At 43.0% G+C, this 18,990-nt stretch overlaps 1 protein-coding gene across 1 annotated transcript in view; it reads left to right on the forward strand.

The window, feature by feature from the left end:
• Positions 1–18,990, forward strand: part of snap91a (synaptosome associated protein 91a) — a 67,199-nt gene that overhangs the window by 5,021 nt on the left and 43,188 nt on the right.

Genomic DNA, 18,990 nt, shown 5'->3' on the forward strand with positions numbered 1-18,990 from the left:
ACCCCAATTGAGATGGTTTGGGATGAGTTGGACCGCAGAGTGAAGGAAAAGCAGCCAACAATTGCTCAGCATATGTGGGAACTCCTTCAAGACTGTTGGAAAAGCATTCCTCATGAAGCTGGTTGAGAGAATGCCAAGAGTGTTCAAAGCTGTCATGAAGGCAAAGGGGTGCTACTTTGAAGAATGTAAAATATATTTTACATTTTTCAACACTTTTTTGGTTACTACATATGTGTTATTTCATAGTTTTGATGTCTTCACTATTATTCTTCAATGTAGAAAATAGTAAAAATAAAGAAAAACCCTTGAATGAGTAGGTGTGTCCAAACTTTTGACTGGTACTGTATATATTTTTGTTTCTGCATATGCCCCCATATGCCCCCAATTGCTTACGATTATTCGTTTTTTTGTTTCTCTATCCAAAATTCTTGCTGGAATATCAGATTTCCATATGGTCTTAGGTGGTGACATGAATACAACCATAAACCCGACAATGTGTAAATCTAACAAATCGGGTACTGCACCACTAGCCACTATAGCGTAGGAAAATATGGTTTCTGATGTTACACTAGTAGATACAATATGGAGAGTGCATAATCCACACCTGAAAGAATATACTTTTTACTCTGCTAGGCACAGATCATTTTCAAGGATAGATTGATTACATATTACTTTCATCACAGTTATTGCATCTAGTACAAAAGGTGGAAATTGTACGTACTGTATGTCTATGTCTGATCATGACAGAAACTTATGCAAACTATAACCAATGTTCCAAATTGTGCCACAAGTAATCTCACTCTAAAAAAATGGATTTCTGTAATCAATTCAGGTCTGATTTACATGAATTTATCCTCCTCAACAAAGAATTGGTGAATGATAATGAATTCCTGGGGGATGCCATTAAAGGGTTCATTAGAAACAATACAATAGCATTTGCTTCTGGTTTGAACAAGTCTCAACAGTCTCATTTTATCCTTAGTTAAATTCCTTACTCAAATTAAGAGCAGAATTTCTAATTCATTAAGTCAGCCAAACTGATTATGTGGACGGTAATAGACCTAGCTTCCTCTTAGCTAGTAAATTACGCAATAATGATAGTCTTGCTGACGTTGTTTCCATTCAGTCTGACGTGTTCTCTTTTTCACCATCAATCAATTTACAATTAAAAAATTGATATGAAAAAGTATACAGTTCTGAAGTACAAAATACAGCTGAAAGCAAGAGACCCTTTTTCGAGGGCTTGAATCTACCGCAACTCTCCTCCGATGATACACACTCTAAATGCACCTACAGTATAATGCTCAATGAACTGCACGATGCATTGAAAGACATGAACTGAGGTAAATCCCCTGGATGGGATGGCATCCCAACCGGAATTCTATTTAACCTTTTGGTCTGAACTTGGCTTGATATTATTAGAAATGATACAAACATCTATTCAAATGGGCTTTTTCAATAGAGATGTTAATAGTGCAGTTATCTCTCTGTTACATAAAGAAGGTAAAGACACAACTCTTTATTCAAGTCATAGGCCTCTCTCCCTCATTAACAGTGACATGAAATTGTAAAAGGTTCTAGCCAAACGTCTTGAAACCATTTACCCAAACTAGTTAATCCTGATCAAACAGGTTTTGTCAAACATAGATTGTCTGACGCCAGTCTGAGACGTCTCATATGTATAATGCACATTACTCCTAATATACCATCCCCCTGTGCAGTCAGGCCTTTGACCGTCTCTGGTATTCTATGGAAAGAATGGTATTTGGCTAAATATTTATAAATATGTATCGTAACCCCTTTGCGGTGGTCTTTGATGGGCAACCAATGCTCCTCACAGTTCGACATCAAACGGGGAACTCATCAAGGCTGTCCAGCGTCTAGTCACATATTTGCCCTATCACCTGAGCCTTTAGCTAAAACAATAGATCAATCCCAAGATTTAGAGCAAATATCAGTTGAGGACACAGACCACCAAATCTCATTATATGCAGATGACATACAGTGCATTCGGAAAGTATTCAGACCCTTTGACTTTTTCGACACTTTGTTACATTACAGCCTTATTCTAAAATGTATTAAATTGTATTTTTTCCTCATCAATCTACACACAATACCGCATAATTGTAATGATGGGGCGGTGAGTCGCAAGCAGGTGCAGGTGAAACGTTTTAATAAAACAACAAAACCAAGAACATGACACTAACATACACAAGAACAATACCAACTGGTGAGTGAACCTGGGAGAGTGACATATAAAGGGGAGGAAATGATGAAGATAATGGAGTCCAGGTGTGAATCATAATGATTAACAGTTGCGCGTAATGATGAGTGCCAGCTGTGCGTAATGATGAATCCCAGGACCGGTGGTTAGTACTCTGACGACGTCGTACACCGGAGGGCGGGAGAGAAGCAGACGTGACGATAATGACAAAGCAAAAACAGGGTTTACATTTTTGGGTCCAAAAACAAATATATATATATATCACATTTACATAAGCATTTAAACCCTTTACTCACTACTTTGTTGAAGCACCGTTGGCTGTGATTACAGCCTTGAGTCTTCTTGCGTATGACGCTACAAGCTTTCAGGCCTCCAGAGATGTTAGATCGGGTTCAAGTCCGGGCTCTGGCTGGGCCACTCAAGAACATTCAGAGACTTATCCCAAAGTCTTGGCTGTGTGCTTAGGGTCATTGTCCTGTTTGAAGGTGAACCTTTGCCCGAGTCTGAAGTCCTGAGCCCTCTGGAGCAGGTTTTCATCAAGGCTCTCTCTGTACTTTGCTCTGTTCATCTTTCCCTCGATCCTGACTAGTCTTCCAGTCCCTGCCACTGAAAAACATCCTCACAGCATGATGCTGCCACCACCATACTTCACCGTAGGGATGGTGCCAGGTTTCCTCCAGACGTGACGCTTGAAATTCAGGCCAAATAGTTCAATCTTGGTTTCATCAGACCAGAGAATCTTGTTTCTCATGGTCTGAGAGTCCTTTAGGTGCCTTTTGGCAGTCTCCAAGTGGGCTGTCATGTGCTTTTTACTGAGGAGTGGCTTCTGTCTGGTCACTCTACCATAAATGCCTGATTGGTGGAGTGCTGCAGAGATGGTTGTTTTTCTGGAAGGTTCTCCCATCTCTACAGAGTAACTCTGTAGCTCTGTCAGATTGACCATCAAGTTCTTGGTCACCTGCCTGACCAAGGCCCTTCTCCCCCGATTTCTCAGTTTGGCCGAGCAGTCAGCTCTAGGAAGAGTCTTGGCGGTTCCAAACTTCTGCCATTTAAGAATGATGGAGGCCAATGTGTTCTTGGGGACTTTAAATGCTGCTGACATTTTTGGAACCCGTCCCCAGATCTGTGCCTCGACACAATCCTGTCTTGGTGCTCTATGGACAATTCCTTCAACCTCATGGCTTGGTTTTTGCTCTGACATGCACTGTCAACTGTGGGACCTTATATAGACAGGTGCGTGCCTTTCCAAATCATGTCCAATCAATTAAATGTACCACAAGTGGACTCCAATCAAGTTGTAGAAGCATCTCAAGGTTGATCAATGGAAACAGGATGCACCTAAGCAAAATTTTGAGTGTCATAGCAAAGGGACTGAATACTTATGTAAATAAGGTATTTCTGTTTTTATTTCTAATACATTTGCAAAAAATTCTGACAATCTGTTTTCGCTTTGTCATTATGGGGTATTGTGTGTAGATTGATGAAGATGTTTATTTATTTAATCCATTTTAGAATAAGGCTGTAATGCAACAATGTATTATTGTACCTTGACAATGTATCACAATCCCTCCCTAATGTATTAAGTATATTCAGACAATTCAGCAGTATATCAAGTTATAAGATTAACCTCACTAAATCATCTCTGCTCCCACTTAACAAAGCAATGTACAATCTCAATATAGAATTGAACATACCAATTGTGACCCATTTTAAACACCTTCGCATTTTTCCCTTTCCAGATACATTTGTTTAGAAGATCTACAAACAAGTCCCAGCTCAAACTACAGCAGAACTCAACAGATGGTTTAATCTAAGATTAACTTTATCAGGTCGAATTTCAAAAGTCAAAATTAATGTCTTGCCTAGACTCAATCACTTTGTTGGCATGCTTCCTTTGCCCACGCCATTAGGGTACTGGGAAAATATCAAAAGTTCAGTCTTGAATTTTATATGGAAAGGGAAATGTCCCAGAATTAAAATGACTACACTCCAGCAATCCAAAGGTTTTGGGGGACTAGGTTTACCCAATTTCAAGTAATATGCTTTGTCTCTAGTGCTCCGCCCACTTAAGAAATAGTTTGATCAAGATAAATGTCTTTCTTGGTTGGAAAATGAGGAAAATATAGTGTCACCATTCACACTGAGAGATAATATTCTCTTCCTCATCTCCTAAGTTGTGCCGTACTCAGTTAGGACCAATCATCTGCCACACAATACAGACCTGGCAACAAATCGAAGAACTGGGTAATTGGGAAGTGCAATGGCATACCCAAACACCAATATTTAGAAATAACTCCCTTCCTTTGGGAGGGAAACAATTCATCAATTCATTCATCAAACAATTAATTCATTTTCAGACATAATGAATGATGAAGGTTTATTATCCCTTCGTGACCTAAAAAAAAAATGTTTAATTTGGTGTGTCATTTTTTTAACATTTTCAGTTAAGAACTGCTATGTGCTCTTATGAACACCATTCCATCCACTCACTGAGTTTTGGAACCTACATGCACATGAGGTGGGACTGCCCCAGTGTGAAGACCTTTTGGTCACAGGTTGCCAGGTCTGTGTCGAGCATAGTTGGTGCTGCCATTCCCCATCTCCCCAGTATTTTATTGTTGAAGATGACTCTTCACTGACTTTCACAGTACCCCAGAAACGAGCATGGTTGTCTGGGCTGACTGCGGCAAAAAGAATGTTAGTGACCAGATGCAAGCCTCCACATAACCTCAGCATAACGCAATGGCTACAAAACTTCCTTGATGATCTTTCACTACAGCTCTCCATAGCTCGTGTGAACAGCGCCAAGGAAACAACATTAGATACATTCAATAGAGTAGTCAAAAATGTAGAATTGTTTGAATTTATCATTTGTATTTTGAATGTCAGTATAGAATATCGATGGATGCAGGCTGATTCTATTCATGTGTGCCTTGGTCCCAGAAACAATTTTTCAAACACAACATGAGCTCATGGGGAAGAGAGAGTGAGGTGGGGAGGGAGGGAGGGAGGAATAGAAAACGGTGGCACCTACTAAGAAGGGGGAGGGGTGGGGGAGATGGGACAGACAAGACAAATAATACAGATATTTGTAAAATATTTTTTCATTTTTTTATATGTAATTTTTTAAATATTATTGCAGGTCTGTGATCTGAACCCCTCACAAAACCATTATTAGATCTAACAACATTATGAATTTAATAACTTTTGCATCCAGCAGATTTTCCTCTCAGACTTCAATAATTGAGAGGCAAAAAAAGGAAATATACAAGAAGTATGATTTTTGAGCAAAATGTGGATCCTACTGTTTTATTGTTTATTTATAACTAGTTGTGATGCTGTCCTTCCAAGTCTTGTTCATCAAGGCTTCCCCATCGGCTAGAGGAGGACTGGAAATTGATATTAATTCAGAACATGTTCTTGCCTGATTGATGTACACCAAAGCACACTTAATGTTCATTTCCCAATCCTATATGTGTTCTTGTGATGTAGGAATCGTTTGTCTGGATATAGAGTGGTGCCATCTAAAAAGCGGAAAGGTCTCTTGTGTCTTTTTCGTTTGAAGACTCTGTGTCCCCGGTATGTTTCCATGGTGATTTCGTGAGTGTGATATCGTCAAACACCAGGCCTGTAAGCTTTCCATGCTGACCCATAAGCGGGAGAGCGAGAGGGAGAGAGGCTCTCTCTCCCAATCATCCTTACCCCACCCCTATTCATTCTCTCCCAGTAGAGAGTGAAATTATGCAGTGCTAGTAGTGTGCTGCAGTGAGGAGAGAGAGAGTGAGGAGAGAGCCTCCAACCTCTCTCAGGTGTCCAACCCTCACTGGACTTCACTAGACATAATACAGTAGTAGTGTAATAGGACACCAGTGTAGTAGCTGAACTAGATCACTTGGGTCATGTTCAGTAGGACACTCTGTAGCAAAACATTTTGTAAAGCAAGATTTTGCATTTAAAATGTCCCTATTTCAAAACATTTTCTCTCTTGAGAACATGACTCTGATCAGAAATGGGTCTTCCTCCTGCCAGACAACACAGTAGACTGTAATGGTCCGTCTGTCAGTCAGGATTCCTCAGACCACACCTTCACACCTAGAAGACGGTGTAGCTTCACACCACAGCTTACATTGAAAGCCCTGAAAAGCGTAAGATGTCAGGTCAGCTATCATCTTAGCAGGGGATTGGAGACACACCTGTGTGAAAGATCCACGCGTTCATTATTTTAGAATTGTGATCATTACAGCTGAACAGCAAGGAGGTGCTTTAACGTCTTTCAACACTCTTGATGGTGGCTCGACAGGGCCTGCTTGTGTCTTCAGTGCAGACTCCAGCAATCTTAGAGCTGTTGCACTGCTTATGTGTGAATGCTAAGTACGTTCTCCTGCCAAGTTCTCATTGTGTGGAAGGGGAGAGAGAACACAACTGTATGGGGTCGCTATGGATTAAGAAGACCAGCTTTCTATGTCTATGCCACTCATGGGCCCCAGCTGCCTGGGCACAAGTCTTGGGAAACGTTTAACCTCTTCATGACTCTCACATCATCTTATTATTGTGGCCATGTTGGGATTCTGGCTTCTACCGTGTTTTTTGGTCCCTATGGTCAGAAAGACTGATGGTTTTCATACTGACTTCAAAGGTTAAGACCCTAGTAAGATGAGAAGGACAGCCTTAGCCTGAGCCCAGAGGGAGGTAGTGCACTGGCAGGATTGGGATTATAGCCAAATTAGATGGTTCAGAAGGAGGAGACCTGCTACCCTGCTGCTCATAAGGACCACCATCTTTATCCAATGCAATTTAAACAATATGGCTTCCATCCTCTTGCCCTGCTACAACAGCTGTTTGAGTGTACATGAGTCATGATCAGGGCTGTGGACACACACGCATGCACGTTTTTTTTTTTTTTTTTTTCACCTTTATTTAACCAGGTTAGTGCTAGTTGAGACAAGTTCTCATTTGCAACTGCGACCTGGCCAATGATAAAGCATAGCAGTTGAACAGACAACACACAAGATTACACATGGAGTAAACAATAAACAAGTCAATAACATGGTAGAAAAAAAAGAGAATCTATACTACAATGTGTGCAAAAGCATGAGGTAGCAATAAATCGAATAATTACAATTTAGCAGATTAACACTGGAGTGATAAAATCATCAGATGATCATGTGCAAGAAGAGATACTGGTGTGCAAAAGAGCAGAAAAGTAAATAAATAAAAGCAGTATGGGGGTGAGGTAGGTAAATTGGGTGGGTAGTTTACAGATGACTATGTACAGCTGCAGCGATCGGTTAGCTGCTCGGATAGCAGATTTTTAAAGTTGTTGAGGGAATAAAAGTCTCCAACTTCAGAGATTTTTGCAATTCGTTCCAGTCGCAGGCAGCAGAGAACTGGAAGGAAAGGCGTCCAAATTAGGTTTTTGGCTTTAGGGATGATCAGTGAGATACACCTGCTGGAGCGCGTGCTGCGGGTGGGTGTAGCCATCGTGACCAGTGAACTGAGATAAGCGGCACTTTACCTAGCATAGCCTTGTAGATGACCTGGAGCCAGTGGTCTGACGACGAACATGTAGCGAGGGCCAGCCGACTAGGGCATACAGGTCGCAGTGGTGGGTCGATAAGGTGCTTTAGATAACAAAACGGATGGCACTGTGATAAACTGCATCCAGTTTGCTGAGTAGAGTATTGGAAGCTATTTTGTAGATGACATCGCCGAAGTCGAGGATCGGTAGGATAGTCAGTTTTACTAGGGTAAGTTTGCGCGGTGAGTGAAGGAGGCTTTGTTGCGGAATAGAAAGCCGACTCTAGATTTGATTTTGGATTGGAGATGTTTGTTATGAGTCTGGAAGGAGAGTTTGCAGTCTAGCCAGACACCTAGGTACTTATAGAGTTCCACATATTCTAGGTCGGAACCGTCCAGGTGGTGATGTTAGTCCGGCGTGCGGGTGCAGGCACGAACGGTTGAAAAGCATGCATTTGGTTTTACTAGCGTTTAAGAGCAGTTGGGAGGCCACGGAAGGAGTGTTGTATGGCATTGAAGCTCGTTTTGAGGTTAGATAGCACAGTGTCCAAGGAAGGCCGGAAGTATACAGAATGGTGTCGTCTGCGTAGAGGTGGATCAGGGAATCGCCCGCGCAGAAGAGCAACATCATTGATGTATACAGAGAAAAGAGTCGGCCCGAGAATTGAACCCTGTGGTACCCCATAGAGACTGCCAGAGGAACGGACAACATGCCCTCCGATTTGACACCTGAACTCTGTCTGCAAAGTAGTTGTGAACCAGGCAAGGCAGTCATTAGAAAAACCGAGGCTACTGAGTCTGCGATAAGAATATGGTGATTGACAGAGTCGAAAGCCTTGGCCAGGTCGATGAAGACGCTGCACAGTAATGTCTTTTATCGATGGCGGTTATGATATCGTTTAGTACCTTGAGCGTGGCTGAGGTGCACCCGTGACGGCTCGGAAACCGGATTGCACAGCGGAGAAGGTACGGTGGGATTCGAGATGGTCTGTGATCTGTGTTGTTGACTTGGCTTCGAAGACCTTAGATAGGCAGGGCAGATGGAATATATCTGTAACAGTTTGGGTCCAGGGTGTCTCCCCCTTTGAAGAGGGGGATGACCGCGGCAGCTTTCCAATCCTTGGGGATCTCAGATGATACGAAGGAGAGGTTGAACAGGCTGGTAATAGAGGGTGCGACAATGGCGGCGGACACACACCAACACACATACATACACAACAACACATATATATTCGATCGTGACATCCGACAGGCATTTGCAGCAGAATACCCATCTCTCTGTGTGTGTGTGTGTGTGGTGTTAATTATCACCAGCACTGTTAATTATCACCTGCACTGCCTAAATCTAAATCCACAGTCATTCCAATTAACAGCTTTTATGTAGTAGTAGGGGTTGGAGGGCACAGGGGAGGGGGTGAGAGGTGGCAGCAGATATGTAACCCACCACCTGGATTTGGTACTATTTAGCTAAATTGGAAATTGTGTTTTTTACATAGGATAAAATTAGAGTCAGAGATAGAAAATAGTATATCATACACTGCAGTTGAGGAACAATGGGAAAGTTATTCTGCTTTGAAAGTTAATAAACTTGTAACGCCACTATTGAGAAAATGCCCTTAAATATTTTGCTACACCTACTGTTTTGGTACACCTACTGGAGAGTAGTGTACTAAGGTAGTGTAGTAAACAACCAAATATTTGAAGACTAAAAGTAGTAGCAAAAACGTAGTAGTACAAATACATTTTATATAGTCCTTGGCCTATATCCTAATCTATCTTTGGTGCTGGTGTCACGCCCTGGCCTTAGTATTCTTTGTTTTCTTTATGTTTTTTAGTTAGGTCAGGGTGTGACATGGGGAATGTATGTGTTTTTGTAGTGTCTAGTGTAGTTGTCTAGTTATGTCTATGGCTGCCTAGATTGGTTCTCAATTAGAGGCAGCTGTGGTTCATTGTCTCTGATTGAGAGCCATATTTAAGGCAGTCATAGGCATTGGGGTTTGGTGGGTAATTGTCTATGTCTGTGTCTATGTTGCATGTTTGCACTTAGTCTTTGATAGCTTCACGTTCGTCTGTTTGTTGTTTTGTTTCGTTGTCCTTCTTCTAATAAAGAGAAGATGTATTTTCCACACGCTGCGCCTTGGTCCTCTCTCTCTCCCATTGACGATCGTGACAGCTGGTCATGTTGTTCTTCACGTTACTGTCTCTGGTAAACACACACTATATCAAATTATATCAGTTTATTTTTCACATGCATAGGATACAGAAGATGTAAATGGTACAGTGAAATGGTTATTTGTATAGTGGAGTCTTTTGTTTAGACATGTAGCTAGCTAGCTAAACAATGAACCATAATCAATCAACCAATATAAAGCCCTTTTTACATCAGCTGATGTCACTAAGTGCTATACAGAAACCCAGCCTAAAACCCCAAACAGCAAGCAATGCAGATGTAGAAGCACGGTGGCTAGGAAAAACTCCCTGGAAAGGCAGGAACCTAGGAAGAAACCTAGAGAGGAACCAGGCTCTGAGGGTTTGCCAGTCCTCTTCTGGCTGTGCCGGGTGGAGATTATAACAGTACATGGCCAAGATGTTCAAACGTTCATAGATGACCAGCAGGGTCAAATAATAATAATCACAGTGGTTGTAGAGGGTGCAACAGGTCAGCACCTCAGGAGTAAATGTCAGTTGGCTTTTTATAGCCGAGCATTCAGAGGACAGCAGGTGCGGTAGAGAGAGAGAGTCGAAAAAAGCAAGTCCGGGACAAGGTAGCATGTCCGGTGATGTCACGTTCCTGACCTGTTTTCTCTTGTTTTGTATTTATTTAGTATGGTCAGGGCGTGAGTTGGGTGGGTTGTCTATGTGTTGTTTTCTATGTTGGGGTTTTGTGCGTTCGGCCTGGTATGATTCTCAATCAGAGGCAGCTGTCAATCGTTGTCCCTGATTGAGAATCATACTTAGGCAGCCGGGGTTCACGTGTGTGTTTGTTGGGTGTTTGTCTTTCGTGTTAGTATTCGTGCCACACGGGACTGTTTTCGGTTGGATTCTATTTGTTAATTTGTTTCATTGTAGTGTTCAGTTAATTTTATAATAAATAATGGACACTTTCCACTCTGCGTCTTGGTCCGATCCCTACACCTCCTCTTCAGACGAAGAGGAGGAAATCTGCCGTTACAGGTGAACAGGTCAGGGTTCCATAGCCGCAGTCAGAACAGTTGAAACTGGAACAGCAGGACGACCAGGTGGACTGGGGACAGCAAGGAGTCATCAGGCTAGGTAGTCCTGAGGCATGGTCTTAGTGCTCAGGTCCTCCGAGAGAAGAGAGAAAAGAGAGAAAGAGCGAAAGAGAGAGAGTTAGAGGGAGCATACTTAACTTCACACAGGACACAGGATAAGACAGGAGAAATACTGCAGATTTAACAGACTGATCCTAGCCCCCGATCAAACTATTGCAGCATAAATACTGGAGGCTGAGACAGGAGGGGTCGGGAGACAGTGTGGCCCCGTCCGATGATTCTCCTGCAAAATGTCTTGATAAACGTGGGAATTCATTATTTACGTCGATGATAGCATGCAGCAAAGCAGCACCAAAACATGATGTTCCCTCCACCATACTTTACAGTTGGGATGAGGATTTGATGTGTGCTGTGCCTCTTTTTCTCCACACATAGTGTTGTGTGTTCCTTCCAAACAACTCAACTGTAGTTTAATCTGTCCACAGAATATTTTGCCAGTAGCGCTGTGGAACATCCAGGTGCTCTTTTGCGAACTTCAGACGTGCAGCAATGTTTTTTTTTGGACAGCAGTGGCTTCTTCCGCGGTGTCCTCCCATGAACACCCTTTTTGTTTCAGTGTTTTACGTATCGTAGACTTGTCAACAGAGATGTTATTATGTGCCAGAGAATTCTCTAAGTCTTTAGCTGACACTCTAGGATTCTTTTTAACCTCAATGGGCATTCTGCGCTGTGCTCTTGCAGTCATCTTTGCAGGACGGCCACTCCTAGGGAGAGTAGCAACAGTGCTGAACTTTCTCCATTGATAGACAATTTGTCTTACCATGGACTGATGAACATCAAGGCATTTAGAGATACTTTTGTAACCCTTTCCAGCTTTATGCAAGTCAACAATTCTTAATCTTAGGTCTTCTGAGATCTCTTTTATTCGAGGCATGGTTCACATCAGACAATGCTTCTTGTAAATTGCAAACTCAAATTTAGTCTGTATTTTTTATAGGGCAGGGCAGTTCTAACCAACATATCCAATCTCATCTCATTGATTGCACTCCAGGTTAGCTGACTCCTGACTCCAATGAGCTTTTGGAGAAGTCATTAGCCTAAGGGTTCACATACTTTCCCCAACCTACACTGCGAATGTTTAAATTATGTATTCCATATAGACAAGAAAAAGACAATATTTTGTGTGAAATTAGTTTAAGCACACTGTGTTTGTCTATTGTTGTGACTTAGATGAAAATCAGATGAAATTGTATAACCAATTTATGCAGAAATCCAGGTAATTCCAAATGGTTCACATACTTGTTCTTGCCACTGTATGTGTAAGGAGCTGTATTTATGTAGTACGTTGCTCCTGCATTTGAAGTCATATCAACTCATTCATGGAGAGTGAAGATCTCCTTCAGAATAGAATGAGAGAAAACATGCATCTGTAGCGGCAGAGGGAAAGTTAAAAAGAGACAAGGTGGAGCAGCGAGAGACTAGATTGAGCAAGCTCACTTTGTGAGATGTATAGAGTGTTAGTATAGTGAGAAGAAATAAGAGGGAGTGGTAGGGCTAAGTGGTGCAGCTACGCCCCCCAACTTCCTTGTGCTCGTTCCATTTTTCTCCATCTTCTCCTTGCTGCTTTGTTAGGCGCCCCCCCCCATCCTTACCCCACCCCTATTCATTCTTTCCCAGTAGAGAACCGTGAAATTAGTGTGCTGCAGTAAAAAGGGGATAGAAGAGGGATAGCGAGAGAAAGAGGAATATACAATTGAGATCTTCCCTTAATACTGTGATAAAATAACATGCTCCCTCTAGTCAAACTGTTGTGCTGTATCTACGGTCTAAGGCACTGTATCTCAGTGCTAGAGGTGTCGCTACAGACCCTGGTTCGATTCCAGGCTGTATCACAACAGGTCATGATCGGGAGTCCCATAGGGAAATGTACAATTGGCCCATTGTCGTTAGGGTTGGCCCGGGTAGGCCATCATTGTAAATAAGAATTTGTTCCTAACTGACTTGCCCAGTTAAATAAAAAATACTAACACTGGTCACACTATTGACCTGGTTTTATGGATATTAAGTCCTCTTATTGAAGGGAAAAGGTGATACCTAGTCAGTTGTACAACTGAATGCATTCAACTAAAATATGTCTTCTGCATTTAACCCAACCCCTCTGAATCAGAGAGGTGCGGGAGGGCTTCCTTAATCGACATCCATGTCATCGGCACCCGGGGAACAGTGGGTTAACTGCCTTATGCTCAGAACGACAGATTTTTACCTTGTCATTTCAGGCATTCGATCCAGCAACCTTTCGGTTATGTCTGGGGTGTAGCTCATAGCGATGCTCCAGGAGCTCTGTGGTTAGTTTATGCTCAGACTAGTCACATATTCAGTGCCTTGCAAAACTATTCATCCCCCTTGGCATCTTTCCTATTTTGTTGCATTACAACCTGTAATTTAAATGGATTTTTATTTGGATTTCATGTAATGGACATACACAAAATAGTCCAAATCGGTGAAGTGAAATGAAAACAATAACTTGTTTAAAAAAATTCCCCAAAATAAACAACGGAAAAGTGGTGCGTCCGTATGTATTCACCCCCTTTGCTATGAAACCCCTAAATAAGATCTGGTGCAACCAATTACCTTCAGAAGTCACACAATTAGTTAAATAAAGTCCACCTGTTTGCAGTCTAAGTGTCACATGATCTCAGTATAAATACACCTGTTCCGATAGGCCCCAGAGTCTGCAACACCACTAAGCAAGGGGCACCACCAAGCAAGTGGCACCATGAAGACCAAGGAGCTCTCCAAACAGGTCAGGGACAAAGTTGTGGAGAAGTACATATCAGGGTTGGGTTATAAAAAAATATCTGGAACTTTGAACATCCCACGGAGCACCATTAAATCCATTATTAAAACATTGAAAGAATATGGCACCACAACAAACCTGCCAAGAGAGGGCCGCCCACCAAAACTCATGGACTAGGCAAGGAGGTCATTAATCAGAGAGGCAACAAAGAGACCAAAGATAACCCTGAAGGAGCTGCATATGTTTTGGGAGACTCCCAAAACATATGGAAGAAGGTACTCTGGTCAGATGAGACTAAAATTGAGCTTTTTGGCCATCAAGGAAAACGCTATGTCTGGTGCAAACCCAATACCTCTCATCACCCCAAGAACATCATCCCCACAGTGAAACATGGTGGTGGCAGCGTCATGCTGTGGGGATGTTTTTCATCGGCAGGGACTGGGAAACTGGTCAGAATTGAAGGAATGATTGATGGCGCTAAATACTGGGAAATTCTTGAGGGAAACCTGTTTCAGTCTTCCAGAGATTTGCTACTGGGACGGAGATTCACCTTCCAGCAGAACAATGACCCTAATTATACTGCTAAAGCAACACTTGAGTGGTTTAAGGGGAAACATTTAAATATCTTGAAATGGCCTAGTCAAAGCCCAGACCTCAATCCAATTGAGAACCTGTGATATTACTTAAAGATTGCTGTACATCAGCGGAACACATCCAACTTGAAGGAGCTGGAGCAGTTTTGCCTTGAAGAATGGGCAAAAATCCCAGTGGCTAGATATGCTAAGCTTATAGAGACATACCCCAAGAGACTTGCAGCTGTAATTGCTGCAAAAGGTAGCTCTACAAAGTATTGAGTTAGGGTGGGTGAATAGTTATGCATGCTCAAGTTTTCATTTTTTTGGTGTTATTTCTTGTTTGTCTCCCAATTTTTTTTATTTTGCATCTTCAAAGTGGTAGGCATGTTGTGTAAATCAAATGATACAACCCCCCCCCCCCAAAATACATTTTAATTCCAGGATGTAAGGCAACAAAATAGGAAAGATGTCAACGAGGGTGAATACTTTCGGAAGCCACTGTACGTATTCCCAGTCATTCTGAAATCCCATTGAAACATGATCTACTGCTCTACCACACATATAGACCAGTAGGCCTATGACGAATAGTTGTTTTGCTGCTTCTGTGACTGATCAGCGCTCAAACCCAGGATGTCTCCATACCACAAGACTGTGTTAGCCTGCTGAGCTAAAAACTGTATTAGCCTGCTGAGCTAAAAACTGTATTAGCCTGCTGAGCTAAAAACTGTATTAGTCTGCTGAGCTAAATAATGTGTTTGCCCGCTGAGCTAAAGACTGTGTTAGCTTGCTCCGCTAAAAATTGTTAGGCCAGTGAGCTGAGCTAACGACTGTGTCAGCCTGCTGAGCTAAAGACTGTGTCAGCCGGCTGAGCTAAAGACTGTGTTAGCCTGCTAAAGAACTGTGTTAGCCCGCTAAGCTAAATACTTTACACTTTTCACTCCTGTATGAGGGCACAGCTCCTAGCCAACATCCAGGTGGGCATCCCTTTCCTAACCTGCACACAGCAGTGATGGGGTGGGCTGTGTCTCAATGTCTGTCTCTACACAAGCAGGGCTTCAATAATGCAGGGACGCTTGTGTTTCCTGTTTATTCACCCTGCAGCCTCACCGCTTTGCTCCCAGGGGCACTGCTACAAGCACCCAGGAGGGAACCCGGGACAGGGCAGCCCCATGGGGATGGAGAAGGGGGAGGAAGAGACAGAACTGATTTAGACCCATCGGGAGTGAAGGGATAGTAGGGCATATAGGAAGTGGGAGTAGACAGAGTGTAGGGTGCTTAGGTAGAGAGAGTAGGCTGAGTGTAGGGTGCTAAGGAAGAGGGTGGCCGAGTGTAGAATGCTAAAGGAATGGGGGTAGGATGAACGTATGGTCACTATGGTGCTCAGGGAGTGAGGGTAGGGTAAGTGTCGGACAGTAGGATGTACAGGGAGCGAAAGAAGGGAAATTGAGAATGAGATACGTGATTCACAGTGGTACACACAAGGGATTACAATCAGAGTGCTCTGGAAGTGACAGTAACATATTTATTCCTCAGATGTGTCTCTCTGTCCCCAATGTCCCTCTCCTCTCGCTGTCTGCTCTGGATTTTGCTGGTTCTCTCTTGGCTGATATGCCATGCAATCAGCTGGCCAGTGGGGTTTCTGGGTACTTTTACCTGTTCTGCTCGGGGAAGAGGTCTATAAATAACATGGGCCTTTCATGGTCCATTCATGTGCAGTGAAACATGATCTTACGGTGCATGCCTCCAACAGATACTCGAGCACTCACAGAAACAGGACCTTTTACATGGTTTGGTTTAATGGTTTGATTTGCTGGTGTATCTGACACCAGTCAATATGGACATACTGGAGAGAGGGCACGGCATATATTGAAATCCTTATTTTCGAATCCATTTGTTATGTCCAATTGATTGTGTGTTATACACTTGGTGGTACACTTTGTCATGCACTGTATGTGAAATGGGATAAGATGGGACATGAAATATCAGGTAAACGTGTGATTCTGTGTAGTCTGGCACTACTATGTTATGTCTATAACTGTTGCAGTGAAAATATACCTGTAACATGTTCTGCAAAGGTATTTTACTGCAACCTTATGAGAGATTTCTAGTTGCCAAGGAAACAGTCTTGGCTCATCCCCATTTGTACTCTAAACCCGTTTATATAAAAAGACTCAATACATTTCCTGTGTGAGTTAGTGTGCACATGCATGTATGCTTATGTGTGTGTGTGTGTGTGTGTGTGTGTGTGTGTGTGTGTGTGCATGTGCTTATGTGTGTGACTTTGTGTGTCCCTTTTGTGTCCTGTGGCACCAGTATCACTTTCAGCTATTGATGAATGAAATGGGCCTGTTCGATTCAGAGTTTGGCAAAAGGACATATGGCAGGGGGTTGGTGGTATCGTTTTCACTGGCAGTGACCCGACACGATATCGGTCAATAGCACACACACACACACACACACACCACACACACACCACACACACACACACACACACACACACACACACACACACACACACACACACACACACACACACACACACACACGTACATACGTACTGTACATGGCTCTACAGTAAAAGCTGTGTCAATGAGAGCTCATAGGATGAGTAGCAGGCGCCATGTCTGTGTTTAGCCTTTGTCTGAACCCGTGCTTAGAGTAAGCAGCCTCCAATGTAAGTTCCAGTCACATTGTAACACTACACTCGCTTCAAAGATGAAGAAGTGATGAAAGCACAGTGTGAGCGGCAGTATGGCAGTGTGATGATGATGCTGTCAGTGTGGGGGTGGATGTTCTCTGTCTTGTCATGCATAATAACAGCAGAGTGCGTGTGTGATTGCAATTCTCCAGTCAACATTGTGGCTATTCGACTGACATACTGAGCCCTGGTGTAAGCGATGGATGATGGATGATGGAGGATGGATGATGGAGGATGGATGATGGATGATGGAGGATGGATGATGGATGATGGATGCATTTGAGGTAGAGTAGTAGTATCTTTGACGCTGACAGGTTTCTCTGCCTCCTCCTCCCCCCTCCTGCCTTTGTTCACATACAGCACGAGGATGAGATTATGTCAGACCCGTGATGTTCCTCTTCTGCTCGCTCTGCTGCACGATGACGCCTCAGGTGGTGCGGCTTTACGAGTATGGCAGAAGGGCTGTGTGTAGTATGTGTACTGTGTTTGTGTACGTTTAGTAGGAGAGATGCATTTCCCTACGCTTGTGTGAATGAATAACCTTGGCTAAATCCTGAAAACACATACGTCTTAGCTCAGTGGGCTAACGTTGCCTTTCTGCAACGTCAGTTAGTTACACATGTCTGTGTGTGTGATAATGTGTGTGTGTGCGTGCGTGTGTGTATATCTGTGTGTGAGCGTGTATATTTGTGTGTGTGTGTGTGTGTGAGGTACATACTAACTGAACTAAATGTGTGTATCTGAGTATGTGTTGTCTCTCTGCTGCAGAATGATGGTGCCATTGAGTAGTGTCTGGTGCAGTGGGGAGATGGGGATGTGACTATTACAGTAATCACTGCCAAGGCTGCTGCTATTACTGCCACCACTTTCCTAACTGGCAATTACTGTCGCCACTGCTCTTCCTCTATGGCTCCCTACTGATAACGTACTGCTCTGGTTGCTTCTTCCAAGGCTAATAATCTCATTTATGGCTTTTTATGATGTTATCTCAAGAGCTCAGTGGCCACCCAGTGAATATATTATGTTTTAAATGTTAGGCAATGAAATGGTCCCGTAATGTGGCATTAGTAGGATTTCAAGAAAATACATGATTCAAGTTTTCACTAACACCCGTGTCACAATTGACTGTTCCTCCTTATTCCAATATGACTAGGCTTTTTCAACGAGGCAATTCTACTTGATCCATGACAGGAATCTTTATAATCCCTCCTCCTTCCTGTGTTGGCTCCAGTAGTGTCACAAGGTGGTGATTCACCCTGTCTGTCTCATGCAGGTGCACTACAGGGAAGTAGTCCCTAATAACTAGGGCAGTGTTACTGCTGCTATGACAACGTTGTCTAAGTGAATGCATGACTGTGTGTGCACACTCATCTGTTTGTATTTGCGTAGTGTGAGTAGCTACTGTACATCCCTTGTGGGTCTATGCTACACGTATGGGACTTTGTGAGTAGGGGATATTTGTGAAATTGCTGTGTGCATAATTACATACACACACACTCACACACACACACACTCTCACTCACTCTCTCTCTCTCTCTCTCTCTCTCTCTCTCCCTCTCTATATCTCTCGCTTTCTCTCTCTCTTTCCCATCTCTCTCAGTATGAATAATGGAGAGAGGGGGGGGGAGAGCTGTGCTGAGACAGTGAGTCAGGGCTGCTGTTTGCCGTGCTGAGGTTCCTGCTGCTCAGCATCTCAATCAGAATAGCCCTGCCCTGAGTCACATTTCTCCTCATCTCTAACCCACCCTTTCTCTCTCTCTATGCTCTCTTCCTCCTTTTTCTCTCTCTCTCTCCATCTGCTCTCTCCATTCGCTCTCTATCTCTCTGCTTTCTCTCTCTGCTCCCTCTCTTTTGTTTCTCTCTCTCCGTTCTCTCTCTCTCTCTAAATGTCATTTAAATGATCTCTCTCTACCTTCCTCTCTCTCTCTCTCTCTCCTCTCATATCT

The sequence above is a fragment of the Salvelinus sp. IW2-2015 genome, linkage group LG6.1, assembly GCF_002910315.2.
Source record: "Salvelinus sp. IW2-2015 linkage group LG6.1, ASM291031v2, whole genome shotgun sequence".
Classification (NCBI taxonomy): Eukaryota; Metazoa; Chordata; class Actinopteri; order Salmoniformes; family Salmonidae; genus Salvelinus; species Salvelinus sp. IW2-2015.